General features: G+C 49.9%; 1 protein-coding gene across 2 annotated transcripts in view; it reads right to left on the bottom strand.

The window, feature by feature from the left end:
• Window positions 1-13899, bottom strand: part of GLCE (glucuronic acid epimerase) — a 34697-nt gene that overhangs the window by 17079 nt on the left and 3719 nt on the right. The window contains exon 1 of one of the 2 annotated variants that reach the window (XM_085233743.1): window positions 6602-6875. The exons of the other annotated variant lie outside the window; for it this stretch is intronic. The gene's annotated coding sequence lies outside the window, so the exon portion shown is untranslated. Of the gene's footprint in view, window positions 1-6601; window positions 6876-13899 lie in introns of those variants that run through there. 2 annotated transcript variants of the gene reach the window in all.

Raw genomic sequence — 13899 nt, 5'->3', positions numbered from 1 at the left:
ATCTGTGCTGGCACACATGGCACAAGGAGAAAAGCACTCTCTTCCAACACTACTTTGTACATCTGTTCCTGTTGCTAGAAGAAATTCTTTTGCTGTTTACCCCTTTTTTCCAAAGCAGCTTTTGGTTTGCAGAAGTAGGAGTTGGGTTGTTGTTTTGTTTTTTTTTCCCCCCTATTTTAAGTAAATTGCTGTGAAACACCAACAAGCCCAATTCTTCCTCCCCCGCAAAGGTAGGCAGCTACTGGGCTCGTGGCAGCAATGCCAAGATTTCAGAGTACAAAAGAACAAACAGGAAGGATGCAATCAAGTTTGCTATTCTGGAGAAAAGCAAAAAAGCTTTCAGAGCCCAATTTAATTCAGAACTCCTTCATTACAAAGCATCTCCAAAACAATCAACATGTGCAGAAATTCTATTTACAAGCAAAAAGGCCACAAAAACTGAAAGCCTTTCAGAATCATTTTGAATATGAACTCAATCCCAAGGACACTCTGATGCTTAGCTACACACCAGCACACTTGACCTTTTGAGCGTGACTTGCAGCAAATTGGATATGACTCAACTGATGCTTGCTTTTTCCAAAAACACGTGTTTTCCAATGGCAAGAAGTGCTGTCCGGGACCCTGGGGCAGCAAGGCAGCCCACGCAGAGGATGTTCTCCATTGGCCCTGCGTGACTCTCATCCACTTGCACAGCAAAAGCGCAAGTTCCAAACAAGCGTTGCAGCTGAACAGGACAGAGCCCTCAGCCATGGTCACCCACCTCTCCTCCCACTCTGTTCCACAAATGCGACTATCAGATTTTACATGAGCATAAATATGCTTTCAGTTGTAAACTAAGAGCAGAATGTTCTCATGCCTTGGGTCAGTGTGGCTCCGTGCCCAACCAGCACTGCATCCCACAACTGCACAGCTGCAGTGCTCGGTGCCAGGGGGCATCCCAAGGCTGGAAGCACCGAGCTGCTCTGCAGACAGGCAGAGGTTCAGCTGTAGGTTCAAGATTTGGATAGAGATTTACAAATAAATAAATAAATAAAAATAAATAAATAAATAAATAAAAATCATCCTTAGCAAAATCTACAAGAGAATGCAGTTATTTACTCCAGGGAAATACATTCAGAATGAAACCTTTTGCATTCAAGAAGCCTAAGTAAGTCTCTGCTCAATGAACGCTCGCTCAGAGGTTCATTTATTGGGAAATCTTCATAGCTCAGATGCAGCACTAGGAAGGCCAGGGGCAGCACTGGAGCAGCCTGAGCTGGCCTTGAAGCCTCCCTGAGCAGCGTGCTGAGCTGGGGCAGCCAGTGCAGGAAGCAGCAGTCAGCCCTGGTTCCACCCATGGCATTGCACACCAGAGATACAGAGCTACAAAGGGAGGAGCGCTGCATCCACCCGTGTACAAACACAGGGATGGCTTTATAGATGGGTTACATCTGTCCCACAATAAGGGCATTCATCTAATGAAAATAAATTAAGAAAGATGTGCTGGGACTGACAACGATGCCATACATCGCCGCTCACCCTGACCGCACGGCATCACTGCAGGCAAAGGAGCTGCTCAGATGAGAACCACCCCCCAGACACACCTCATCACACCACCATAAAAATGGTTTATTAGCAAAACACTTCCCAGCATCATCCGGAACTTTACAACACCTGTTTTGCATGCGCTCAGTGTTTGCAGTGGATTTATGGCTGCGTTGTAGCTGCTTTAGAACGTCGCTGCTATTAATCCCAGGTCCGCCATTCACAAACACAGCACTGCCAGCATCATCCTTTCACAAGTGCTTTTCTAACGAGCAACCAGCGGCAGCACGGCCCAAAATTGCTGCAAACACGCAGCCATCCAGTTAGCAATTAGCTCCAACAATAGTTTTGCTGATGGTACTTTTTACGCCGAACACATCCAGCAGCAAGCACTGCAGAGCGCACTGCGCAGACAGGACAGCACCACTCATTGTGAGCGAGTGGCTTTGCTAAGCATTTAGACAAAAGGTATTCTCAAAGTCAACATCTTAAGCTAAATTAGAAGCATTTAATATTCTATGCATATGTACGTACGCATAGGAGCGCCTGAGCATTTACCATCACTGGAGAGTGCTTGCTTGTGAGCAAGGTGCCATTAGCAAAGCTGCTGGAAAGCTGACTCCATCCATAGTCGGTGTATGAGGAGGTGAGAGGCTGCACCCTCCTGCTGGAGTGGCTGTGGGCTGCATGAAGGTGCTTGCAGAAGACAGGGGAAACCCAATTAGGAAAGCAGCAACATCTTTGTCAAAAAACAGCAAGCGATTAAGTATCTCCAACACATGGAAGACGCGTGTTAAGGCTGATTGTTGTCCATCAGTCAATGTAATTGCAACTCAAACACAACCTGGCCCATGTAATTAGCTGGAAGCCTCATAAGGAAACAAACTGCTAAGGTACCTCGTGTCAAGGACATGTCCTCCAGTGCCAGGCAGGCAGAATGCTGCTCCTGTCAGGTCTCGTGTGTGCCTGGCCAGAGGGAAGACAGGTGGATGCCCTCCCTTCTCCCCACCACAGGGACACCCAGGTGAAGGCACCCTTTCTTCTCCCCTGTGCTGCTCTTAGAGCAGTTTTGCTCCATTAGTGCTAAGCCTCACCATCGAGATGCGCTTACAGACCTCCAAGACACCCGCAGAGGAGCACACAACATTTTCCAGCCTTCAGCCTTCCCAGTGTGCTGCTGGGGCAGCCAACCCGCACTGTTTGGCATTGCTCAGAAGCACTCAGCCAAGGCAGGAGGAGGAAGACGGCGTCAGATTTGCAGTTGCAAAGTGCAGGAGCACTTTTCCAGGCAGCAAATGGTCATCTCTTTCTTGCCCGTGCTGACTTTGAGGCTGATGGTCTGTGGGCTCTAACAGCTGTGGGACAGTTTAAGGCTCTGTCTGGCTCTGTTTGAGCTACAGACACCTGCTGAGCTCCTCGTGCCTTTGGGTTTGCAGTCCAACATCACTTACCCAGCGGTACCATGCCCTAGCCTCCTAATGAGTAGTTTAACACACTGTTAGCAGACATTCACTACCACCCTTACACAGTAAGGAAGAGAAGGGAAAGCTGCAGCTTCCATTTCCAGCATGGGAATTAATATAAGAGGCAATTAACAGCCCACAGCCAACTCTCATTCCACCAGGTAAGCAGAAGCGGGCTCAGCAGCACAAGGATGCTCACAGGATGCCCCATTCAGGCCTGTCTTAAGAAGAACCTTCTGAAACAAGAACTTTTCCACGTGCTGCTTGTTAAGAATTATCTTAATTAAGACCTCAGCTGAGGCAGAAATAGTAAGCCAGGATCTCCTCCGTGATCTAAGGGCCACCTTCCTGCCTGCTCACACCACACAAGCTGCTCCATCCATGGCAGTAGCTTCTCTTATGCTCTTCCCCCTGCGGATTAATTATTAGTCCACCCAGCCCTGCTCCTCCATCACATTAACGGATTCAATGTCATTTAAAACATATTAAGTACAGCACTACAGCAGCCTTGAATAACTGAATAATTCACAAAGGCAAAATAAGGCCGACACGAAGCTGGCAGATCTTACAAACATCATTCTTTAACCCACCCTCCCACTATTGTTTTTTTTTAAACCAATACCAAACTTGGGGGCAATTATAGCTGATGCAGTTTGAGCAGCAGCAAAATAACTGTCAGCATCTCCTTCAAAGCACTGCTCCATCCCAGCCATCACTTACAGGAGAGCAGCATCACGACAGGAATCAGAATACCTCCGTCCTTCTCCAGGATTCAAACCAAGCTGCTGCTAAATATGCATAATGCCCAGCTGCATTAACACATTAAAGCTTTGCAGATTGCCATCAATGCTGCTTGCTGCTGCTTAATTTCACCCATCCCTCACCATTCACATCTTCAACTACTTTCATCCTAAAAAAAAAAAAAAAAAAAAAAAAAAAAATTCCCTTTAAATATAAAAACCTCGTGATGCTCACATCAGCAGATTGCTGAGTGCATTTAGGAGGATATAGATTTAAAAGCTGGCAGCAAAACTTTATTCCCCTCCTAAACAGGAGCACGCTCTCCCATTCCATTGCCCGGATGCTAATAAAAAGCACGCTCTGCAATCAGTGAAGATGGAGAAGGGCTGGGAAGGTGATGAGTTTGACAAGTCAGATGATTCCAGGGCGGACTTGCAGCACAGGCTGACACATGGGAGAACAAACATTGCAAGCAACCAATTGGAAACTCCACGAGGGACCCAGCAGCAAGCAGGCCTGGTGCCACGGCACAAAATGGATGCTTGGTGCAAACACACCATAACTTCCCAACGAGTTTGTCTGCTCCAGCCTGAGGATTTGCATTGCTAAACGCTCTTTTCTGCTCGTTTAAGAGCAAGAGGAGGATTTGAAACTGGAGCATCGCGCTGCATAATGCGAGCTGACAGCTCCCAGGCTGGGTGCTCACACACCGTGCTCCATCCAAGCCACCAGCAAGGCTGCAACACACAACTCACCAGCACTGGTAGGCAGCAGTGTGGATTAATTACTGGGCAGAAGCCTCAAGTTTCCTTTAATCATCGCAAAGTGCTTTGAAATCTTCTCAGCTGCAAAGGAGCTTTTATCTCTGGGCTGTGACAGGAGGGGGAAAATCCCACAAAGGTTCCCCAGCCCCAATTTGCTTCTTTCGAATTATTCCTCCTGTGGCTGTGCGCAGTAGGATGCAGCATTACTGGTAAGAAACTGTCCAAATAAGTGAACGCATCATCCAAATAAACAAACAGATAGTCCAAATAAATGAACAAATAATCACTAAAAAGAGAAGACGAGGAACAACTTCCGGAAAGTCAGGGAAAGCCAAGCTTCAGCTCGACATCTGTGTTTTGTATGGCATCCCAAACCTCCAGGTCGGCACAGCAGGTTAAAACCCGCTCTCCTGTACTCAGAGCTCCTGCTTGCAGCGGGGCTAATTGCACACCACACCAAAGCAGGTAATTAGCATATTTCTCACATAAAAGCAGCCAGGCTGGCAGCACACAGCCCTGCTCTCACGCACCACCTTCCCCTCGATATTTACAGCTGTATTTACACACTCCGGCACTCAGTCATTGATGGATCCCATAGCAACAGCACCAGGGCTGCCTACGGTTCCCCTTCCAGCACCAACCTGCACCCAGGGCTGCCCCAAAGGGTTCGGAGCCCTCCACACCCCTGCGTCCCACACAAGGTCCCAAACCCACTCACCATCCAGACAGAGAGGAGAGAAGCTGCACAGAGGTGCCCCAGTGCCCAGCAGCAGCACAGCAGCAGCTCGGGGCGGGCTGAGAGTCCACGGCCAGCACAGCCTGTGCCTCCTGCAGCTGCACAGTGGGGGTTATCCATTGGCAGCACACTGCCAGCACATCACTGCCCGGCCCTGTGCCAGCGGATGCGTGCACCCATAGGAGCACGGGCTGGCTCCTAGCTTACCTTAAGCAAAGGGAATTCTCCGAGTTCTAATGCAGCTCGGGTATTTTCAACTTCCAAAATTGAGGGGTTGGTGATTTAAAGTGATGTCCTTCTCCGATTTCCTACAGGGGAAATGTGGAAGAGGATAGAGGGGGAAAAAAAAGGGAAAGAAAAAAAAAAAAAAAAGGGAAAAAAAAAAATCGACGCACTTAAGGATGTGCAGCAGCCACTGGAGCTGAATTTCTCCCTCTATCCGCAGAAATCCTCTTACTCAGCCCTGCCTGCTCAGAATCTCAAGGCTCAGCTCCTGACACGCGGAATCACTGAAGGATCAAGAGCAGAAATGGCACTTCCTCCAGGCAGCAGCACAGGACCCGATCTGCTCTCCCTCCACAATCCGCCCCGACCGCAGAGCAAATCCCAACATCTGCCTTCCGCAGCGCCTCCATTACGCGCTCCTGCACAGTTCCAGCTAAAGCCCGTAGTGAAGGACCTCGGGTTTAGCAGAACCATTATCTGGTTTCACTTGAGAAGCAGCACAAGTGGAAGAACATAAACCGAAAAGCTAATAAAGCAAAAGTCGGAGCCTAACCTTGAAAGGCATCACAGCTGGCTGCATCCGAGCGGCAGCAGGGGCTCTGGAGTCATTAAGGGAGCTGGTAACGAACCAAACTCCACCACGGTGCTTTATTTATGGCACACACACCGGGCCCAAAAGATTTCTGGAGGTTTATCCATCTCCTTTATTACTTCTGCATATTTCCCAGCCAGGCGCGGTGCCACCGAGGCTGGAAGGTTTTGGATGGCATTTCGTAACGTGGCCAAAACTTTCTTTAAATAGCACTGGGTCGTCACGAACTCAGCATCCTAAATACAGGCGGATTAAGCAGGAATCAGGACACCATACAGCCTGGAAACACCGTGTAATTAACTCCTAAAGCAGCACTTCAACGGTCTCTGCCCTTTCTCAACTTGGTGGTGGTGCGTTGAATTACATCATTATTAGCTCCCCGCCAGCCCCCTCCACCATCCCCAGCCCGAAACTGAACAAGAACTCTTCTGTTGGAGTCAGCCTCAGAGCAGCCCTGTTTTAAAAGGATTAAGAGCAAACCCAACTCCACGAGAGGAGGCTCACTCAGGAACCCGAAGTCTGCTCTTCCTGATCAGAAAAGCTCTCTGATACACACCTGGATTAAAAAATAACCATCACCTCCACGCATTCTTTTCCCACACTAGCTCAGGGAGGTGGATTTCAGCATCCACGCCGATGTGCGCCCATCATCCCTCGCTGGAGGCTCCAAGGAACGAACAAAGGCAGCAATCACAGCCGTACTTCCAGCGATGCTGCGCCTGTCAGAAGCTTTCTGCAGCAGTGGGAGCACTCCTCCGGTCTCCCTCCAAGGCTTTGCACGCACTAAGCCCAAGCCTTGCCTCGTGAATGCTGATAACCACCGTTTCTTTTCTCTCCTTTAATGGATTAAACGCAGCCACGCAGACGCTTGTATTCGCGCATCACGCCCCATTAAATTGTCAGCTTGTCTTCTACGATCCTCTTAAAAAAGAATAAAACATAAATACACGGCCTTGAAAACATCTTCGCAACAGAATACTCATTTTCTTGGCACTTACTTCGAAATGGAAGCAAACAAAAGCAAAACCCAACCAACAAAGCCCCGCATGCCTTCTTCTTACAGCCAGGTTCCAGAAGAGGAGACCCACTCTGCACAGAACATCTATTTTTAAATACTGTGCAGCGTTTCCATGCTGCATCCAGCAGGAAGCTTTGCTCGCCTTCCCCAAGAGACACACTTTTATTATTCAACCCTTCAGAGCGTTGTCTTCAAAAGACATCTCCCAGGCTTTGTGCTATCACCCTATGGGAACAACATCCAGGGGTTGGCTGCCTGCTGGGCCTCCAGGGGCTGCTCCTTCACCACCTTTCTCATTCCCTGCCCACCTCTCAGCCCAGTAACCTTCTGTACCTGCAGATTCCTCCTCCTGAACCCCTCGGGCACAGATTTGGGGTTGTCCCACAGATGCCCCTCAAGCACAGCGGCCTCCAGCACTGCACAGCTTAAGCTCTGCCCAATCCGTACCCATTTGGAAGATTCTGCCCATATATATGGGCGTATCCGCATACATCAAGGGAGTCAGACCAGATGGCCCTCAGAAGTCCCTCCCACCTCTCAGGGTTCTACGATTCTGTATCTTTGCCCTTAAAAGAAATCAAAGTATCCGATGTGCCAAACTGAGACCACACAAAGGCAGTTTGGATTGGGGCATGCCTGCTATTTCCCTTCGTGCACAGAAGCATTTCTGTATCTATACGTCAACAACTCCACTCTAAAACATAGCTCAAACCCCACAGCAGCCCCTCTGCACAGAACATGGGGCAGACCCCCATCCCTGCACTGTGCCAAGAATTGGGCCGAGCCCCCAGGGACCAGCAGGAACATCCCCAGCAGCCTGGAGCACGGCCCCAGCCCAGCCCTGCTCCCATCCGCCCCTGGCTTGTGGGAAGAGCAGCTGCAGAGCCTGGAAACGCACCCAGGAGAGCGCCTAAAGGAGCAGCCAAGCAGGTGCAGCACCCGGTTCCCCTGGCAGGAAGGCAAGGCGAGCCTGGCAGCACTGACACACAGCAGGAGGAGGGCACAGCTCCAGCATAGAGAAATCCCTGCGGTGCATCCGGCACAGGGACTGAGCTCTGGGCGCAGCCAGCTCCATCGGGACAGCAGCAAACGGGGACAGAAGGAGCAGAACGGGCACAAGTGACAGCTGTCTGCATGCTGCCTCCCCAGGCACCAAAGGGGAGGTGGAAGTTGAATGCAGCATACACGCAACACGCACCTACCAGTGCCTGACTTTGTTTGCCATTAGTAACTGGCAAGAGCACGGCACACAGGGACCTGGGAAACGGATACAGTTTGTTCTCCCAAACCTGCTTTCAACATCAAAATAAAGTTTTGGATTCCTTTTGGTAGAAAGACAGGAATTTATCCTGTTCCTATGAACAAGGCAGTAAAAGTCCCTATTTTCCTTCCGTGTCCTACAGAACAGAGCTCTGAGCTGCCCGCAGAGCCCAAGATCACCAAGAGAAAAAAAGATCCCACTCCATTTCCAGCTGTCGTGCATTCCTGACACCGCACCACGCCTGCAGAGGCATGCAATTACTTCTCCCAGCTGCATTTCTTCATTTCCCATCTGAGCCAGATCTGATGCTGAGCCCCAAAGTTCAGGGATGCTGCCCAAGGCTAGGGATTGCCTGGGGTGCCTGGGTTGCGTGCAGAACCTCACGCTGATGTTTGTCATTTATTGAGAGCACTTCTCAATTGAAACAAGGTCGTTAATGCAATAGCATCCAATTAACCGCTCGGTGTAAGGATGGCATTAATATTCAAACACCGAAAGCAGGCGTGGAACTCCGTGTTGTCTGAATCCACATGCAACAAAGCCACACTAATACCATGCAAATCAATACGCATTTCAGCAGCCGGTTTCCATTCTGATTTCTGCCCATTTTAAGTGCCAGTGGTTCAGCTTTCCCCAGCTCGCTTCCTGCTGACGGAGGATTTGGGGGTTCTGTAGGAGGAAGCAGCCTGGCTCATAGCCACCCGCCTGCACCCACGCCGAGCAGCTGCAGATCCCCTCCATGCACATCCACCTCCGGGTGCTGGCATTGCCAGTGCTCAGCCCCACACTGTTTGCTCCTCCCGGCTGCGATGCAATGCAAAAGCTGCTGTTTAGACCAAGCAAAAAAAAAGTGCCTGTTTCAGGGCAATCTTGTTCTACATGGCAGCTCTCAATAGGGTCACAAGAAATGGGGTGAGATGGAGTGATCCTGGAGGCAGGTTCCCTGTGAGCAGAAGCACAGACAGACCCACCCAAGTGTGGGCACAGAAGCCCAGCAGAAGTGACTTCAGCTTCACAAACAGGAGAACCCTCACTCACAGCAGTGCCAGCTTTTGGCCCCACAGAGATGCTGGCTGCATTACATCCCGCTCTTGTGCTCCCAGGCCTGCACAAAGAACCTTGCATCCACCCAGGCAGGAAGCTGTGCGTGCAAAACAGCAGAAGCAGCCTTTTAAAAGCACATCCCAAGAGAAACGATCACAAACAGCAGACTACCCAGATACCGAAGGGTGACAAGCAGCAAGGAATGCAGAAGTTGCATCAAACGCCATCCAGGACTGCTGCAATCAGCAGCCAGAACTTCATCACGGGGAAGAGAAGGGAGCTCCAGCAGAGGGTACTCAGATGCAGGGAGAGAACCTCAGAGCCAGCAGGGCAGCAGCGTCCTGGAGGGAGCAGGGTTCAACACCCAGCCCTCAAAGGGCCGTAACACAACGTGCTCACCAAGCAGCACGCTGCAGGCTGGCAGCCTGTTAGATGCAGCAGCCTGACTGAGCAGAGTGATGTCCTCACGACAGAGGCCTTGGCTGCACGCGCTGCTGTATGACAGGACACCCCAGCATGCATTCAGCTGACTTGTCCTGCAGTTCTTGACACCCACAAAACCCACACAACTTGGGAAAAGCCAACACAGCCCTGCAGACATCAGAAAACACTACGCAATCAGTGAGCAGAATCGCAGGTTATCGGCACACAAAGGTCTGCCTTCAGGCTCTCTCCCAGCCTCAGTAATTCCCATGCTGGGTGCACCCCATAGTCCCACACCTTTAAAGCAAAAAGCAGAGAATAAGAAACCCCATGTAGACTCCAAGGAACTTCTCCCCTTTGGGAAATGCTTATGGAGTGAGGTGTCCTACTGGCAGATACATCAGCTGCTAAAAGAGGAAGGAAGCAATGGCAGAAGTCAAGCCAAGCACCATCTCAGATATGTTTTATCCAGCAACATTTTGTGAAGAAAGCTTAACACTGATTCTTTCTTCATTGGCAATATGAACAGATTCAGAGCTTGAATTCACTGCCAAAGGTAGCCAGGGAACTTGTTAAGAACTTCTTGGGTATTAAAACACAGTGCGTCACCAGCCATATCTCAGCCAGCCAGCTTCCTCCATTCACTCCCACGGAAATTTAATGACAGGGCTGGAACCAGTAGGACCAGTTTTGTTTGTAGCAGCTTGGGGGAACAGCAAAGAAAGAGTTTCAATGGCTCACAGTCCTTATGGAGCAAGAAACATCTTACCACCTGTGTCACAGGTGCTCATTTTAAACAGCAGTCACAGCAAGAGCTGAGCTCAGACCTGGCTCCAGCCACGTGCACCCAGCTGGGGACGTGCACAGGGTGAGAAGTGCACGCCATCACAGGGAAGCTACGAAGTAAAAAAGGGGAAGGTTGGTAGAACTCTGTCTTTCATTTCTGCAAATAGCTCAGAACATGTCATAATTATGCACTGCCATACAATCTTCAGTCGTGGCACCTCTTCCACTGCAACACCGTGCTGTGTTTTACTCCAAGCGCTGCATTGCTTTCCACAACTCTTCCTTTTTTTGTGTGTGATAAAATATTAAAAATGTTTCCTCTAAAAGCCTAATTCTCAGCAGGCTTAATGTGAACATTCTCCGAGAGGGCTGTTGGTGCTTAAAAACATGCATTAAGCAGCTGAAGCATTTGATGTTTGGAAACAAAGTTCCCCATCTGCGAGGGTTTTGGAAGCATTACACGCAGGCAAGATTTTCTGTTCTAAATCTATTTAACATTAAAGAAAAAAAATATATCTACTCCAAACATGCAAAGCTTAACGCCGACAAACAATCCTTCCTGCTTACTTCTGGATCTCCCCTGCAAAGGGGTTTGTGCACTGCCAGGAGTTTCTGTTACCAACAGCCACGCATCGCCGGAGCTCAGATCCACCTCGTCTCGACACAATGGCAGCATTTATCAATTAATCATCGTGCTCAGAAATAACTGCCCTACTTTCTTCAGCCACCGAGGACTTGCTGCGTGTGGCAGCCAGGACAGGAGCGAGCAAAGACCAATGGATGGGAGAGAATTCCTGAGCATCCCAATTTGGAGGGGACCTGCTGGGATCATGGAGTCCAACCCCTGGACCCACACAGCAGCACCCAAATGGTGTGCACTGCTCCCAGAGCTCCGGGCTGTGCCCACAGCCCTGTGGGGCTGAGCCTTCCCCTAACCCCACTTGCCCTGAGAGCTCCATGTCCTGCCCTCAGGCCCAGATCAGCACCTGCCCCTCTGCTCCCCTGTGAGGAGCTGCAGGGCCGCCATGACAGAAGCCCAGGGCCGCCATGACAGAAGCCCAGGGCCGCCATGACAGAAGCCCAGGGCCGCCATGACAGAAGCCCAGGGCCGCCATGACAGAAGCCCAGGGCCGCCATCCCCGAATGTGTTTAAAAACCATCTGGACATGGTGCTCAGGGACATGATTTAGCAGTGGGTTGTTAGAGTTACAGTACTATGGTTGGACTTGATGATCCTGAAGATCTTTTCCAACCTGAGTAATTCTATGACTTTACGATGGAGCTGCAGGGCCGCCCCTCTGTACCAGACATGGAGACCTTCACTGATCCACATACACTGTGCCCTCCATGCCCACCCCCATCCCTGTATCTCCTCCTTTGGATGCTCTCCCACAGCTTTATGCCCTTTTTACTCTGTGATGCCCAAACCCCCAAGGCGAGGCCACATCAGTGCCACTGCTCACCGTGCAGCGTGTGCAGGGCAATGCTGGCACTCCTTCACAACGAGAACAGCTCCAAGAGATGAAAACAGCCCTGGGGAATCGAACCATGGGTCTGGGGCCAAGCTGCACCCACACAGCAGCTTGAGAAGAGCTCCAGGGCTGCCCCGGGGCACAACGAGCCGCGTGCGCAGCATGCAGTGCAGATCACTGCTCTCAAAGCTGGTAGGGTTTGGGGATTAAACTCATTGCTACCAGATGGCAGATCACAACGGAGTGCTTCCTGCCGCCCACCCAACATGAGTAGCTTCATTGGTAGTTCAGCTTCCTCTGAAATTTTTTTTTTTTTTTTCTTTTCCCCCTGGAAGAATGCCGACTGCATGAAAACCAGAGCCAGGGACCACCAAGAGGTGGAGGAGCTGAGCTGCCAGCACAACAGCCAAACACCTCCGTTCTGAGCTCAACGTATCATCAAGATTTTGTCCAAATTTACCTTCTGTATGGCGGCTGCAGAAAGAGTTCAAGGTCAAAAGACAACAAAACCCACACTCCAAACCAACCATGGAAATAGAACACAACAGAGGTGCACAACCCAATTTAAAAATGGACTTTAAAAATATTGTGACCACACAAGTGACGCCATCCTCCCTGTTTTCCCACAGATGTCTCATCCTTCATCATCATCATCATCTGCAGAACAACCACAGCGCTGCTCATTACGCCTTCATTACCAAGAGGCACAAAACCTCACAAGATGACGGAGAGGTATTTTTGGCACTTTTCGTGGCTGTGCTTCCATGGTTGGGATCGCTGCTAAGAGCCCCGGCACCAAAGGAGCTCCGCAGTGACTGCAGAGGCAGAAGGTTCTGCTCCCATGCAGAACCATGCATGGATTTTCCCTCGCAGCCCCAGGCCCCAGAACACTCAGCTCCTCTGCACTGAGGAATTCTATGATTCTATGTGACCTATTTGGGTTCCTCAGATCCACAGAGAAGCAGGCTATCGGAAAAACCACACTGAGAACCGCTGCAGGAGATGCTCTCATCTCATTTGTTGACGTTTATCATTAGGAGGAGAGACACTGAAAGCCCCGTGAGGAGAGCAAAGCTTCTTAGGGGCTTTAAGAAAGCCTGCATTAAGCAGCAGGGACAGCAAGAGCTGATGAGTCCTTTGGCTTGAGACACACAGCGCAGTTAACAATTAACAAGCAAAAAGTGATTCAGAAAAGCAGAGGGTGAGATAACCCATCGAGCAGCACACAGCACTGTGTTCAGGCACCTTCCAGCAGGGCAGCACAAGCTACAACTTCAGGACATATTAATTGCAACATCTCAAAAATCAGAAGTTGATGTTTGCAACAACGCACACTCGAGAGAATCTCTGCCTACCAAAAAGCAGAAACAGAAATCAAACTGACAACGACAATAAATAAATTCAAAGCCCCCCTCTATCCAAACCACTGTAGTCCCTTTTTGAAGTAAGTCTGTTGGCTTGAGAAATGCTTCCGTAGAGATGCGTGGCATCTCTGAAGTTGCACAGATCTCAGCAATAAAGCACATCCAGGTCAGCTCGTTATGCTCCGCTCGTTAATGACAACCAGCTGCAAACGCAGACGGTGTTTTTAGGGACACAGCCCAATAAGCCATTTAGCAACTAATCCTTACATCCCTTTGAATTCTGCTCAAAACAATCCTTTAGAAAACACGAAGCCAACAGCCAGCCACCCATCACTTCTGGTTCAGTTTGCTCACAGAACATCAAAATGCACGGGGCAAAGCAACAGCTCCTGATGTGAAACAGGAACGTGGAAAACATAAGACCAAACACAGCATGAAGGTTACTTGAAAGAGCTCCGTTCTAATTAATATGTAATTAAAGGAGGT

Source organism: Meleagris gallopavo, chromosome 12, assembly GCF_905368555.1.
Source record: "Meleagris gallopavo chromosome 12, MGAL_WU_HG_1.1, whole genome shotgun sequence".
NCBI lineage: Eukaryota > Metazoa > Chordata > Aves > Galliformes > Phasianidae > Meleagris > Meleagris gallopavo.
This window is presented reverse-complemented; position numbering and strand designations above follow the sequence as displayed.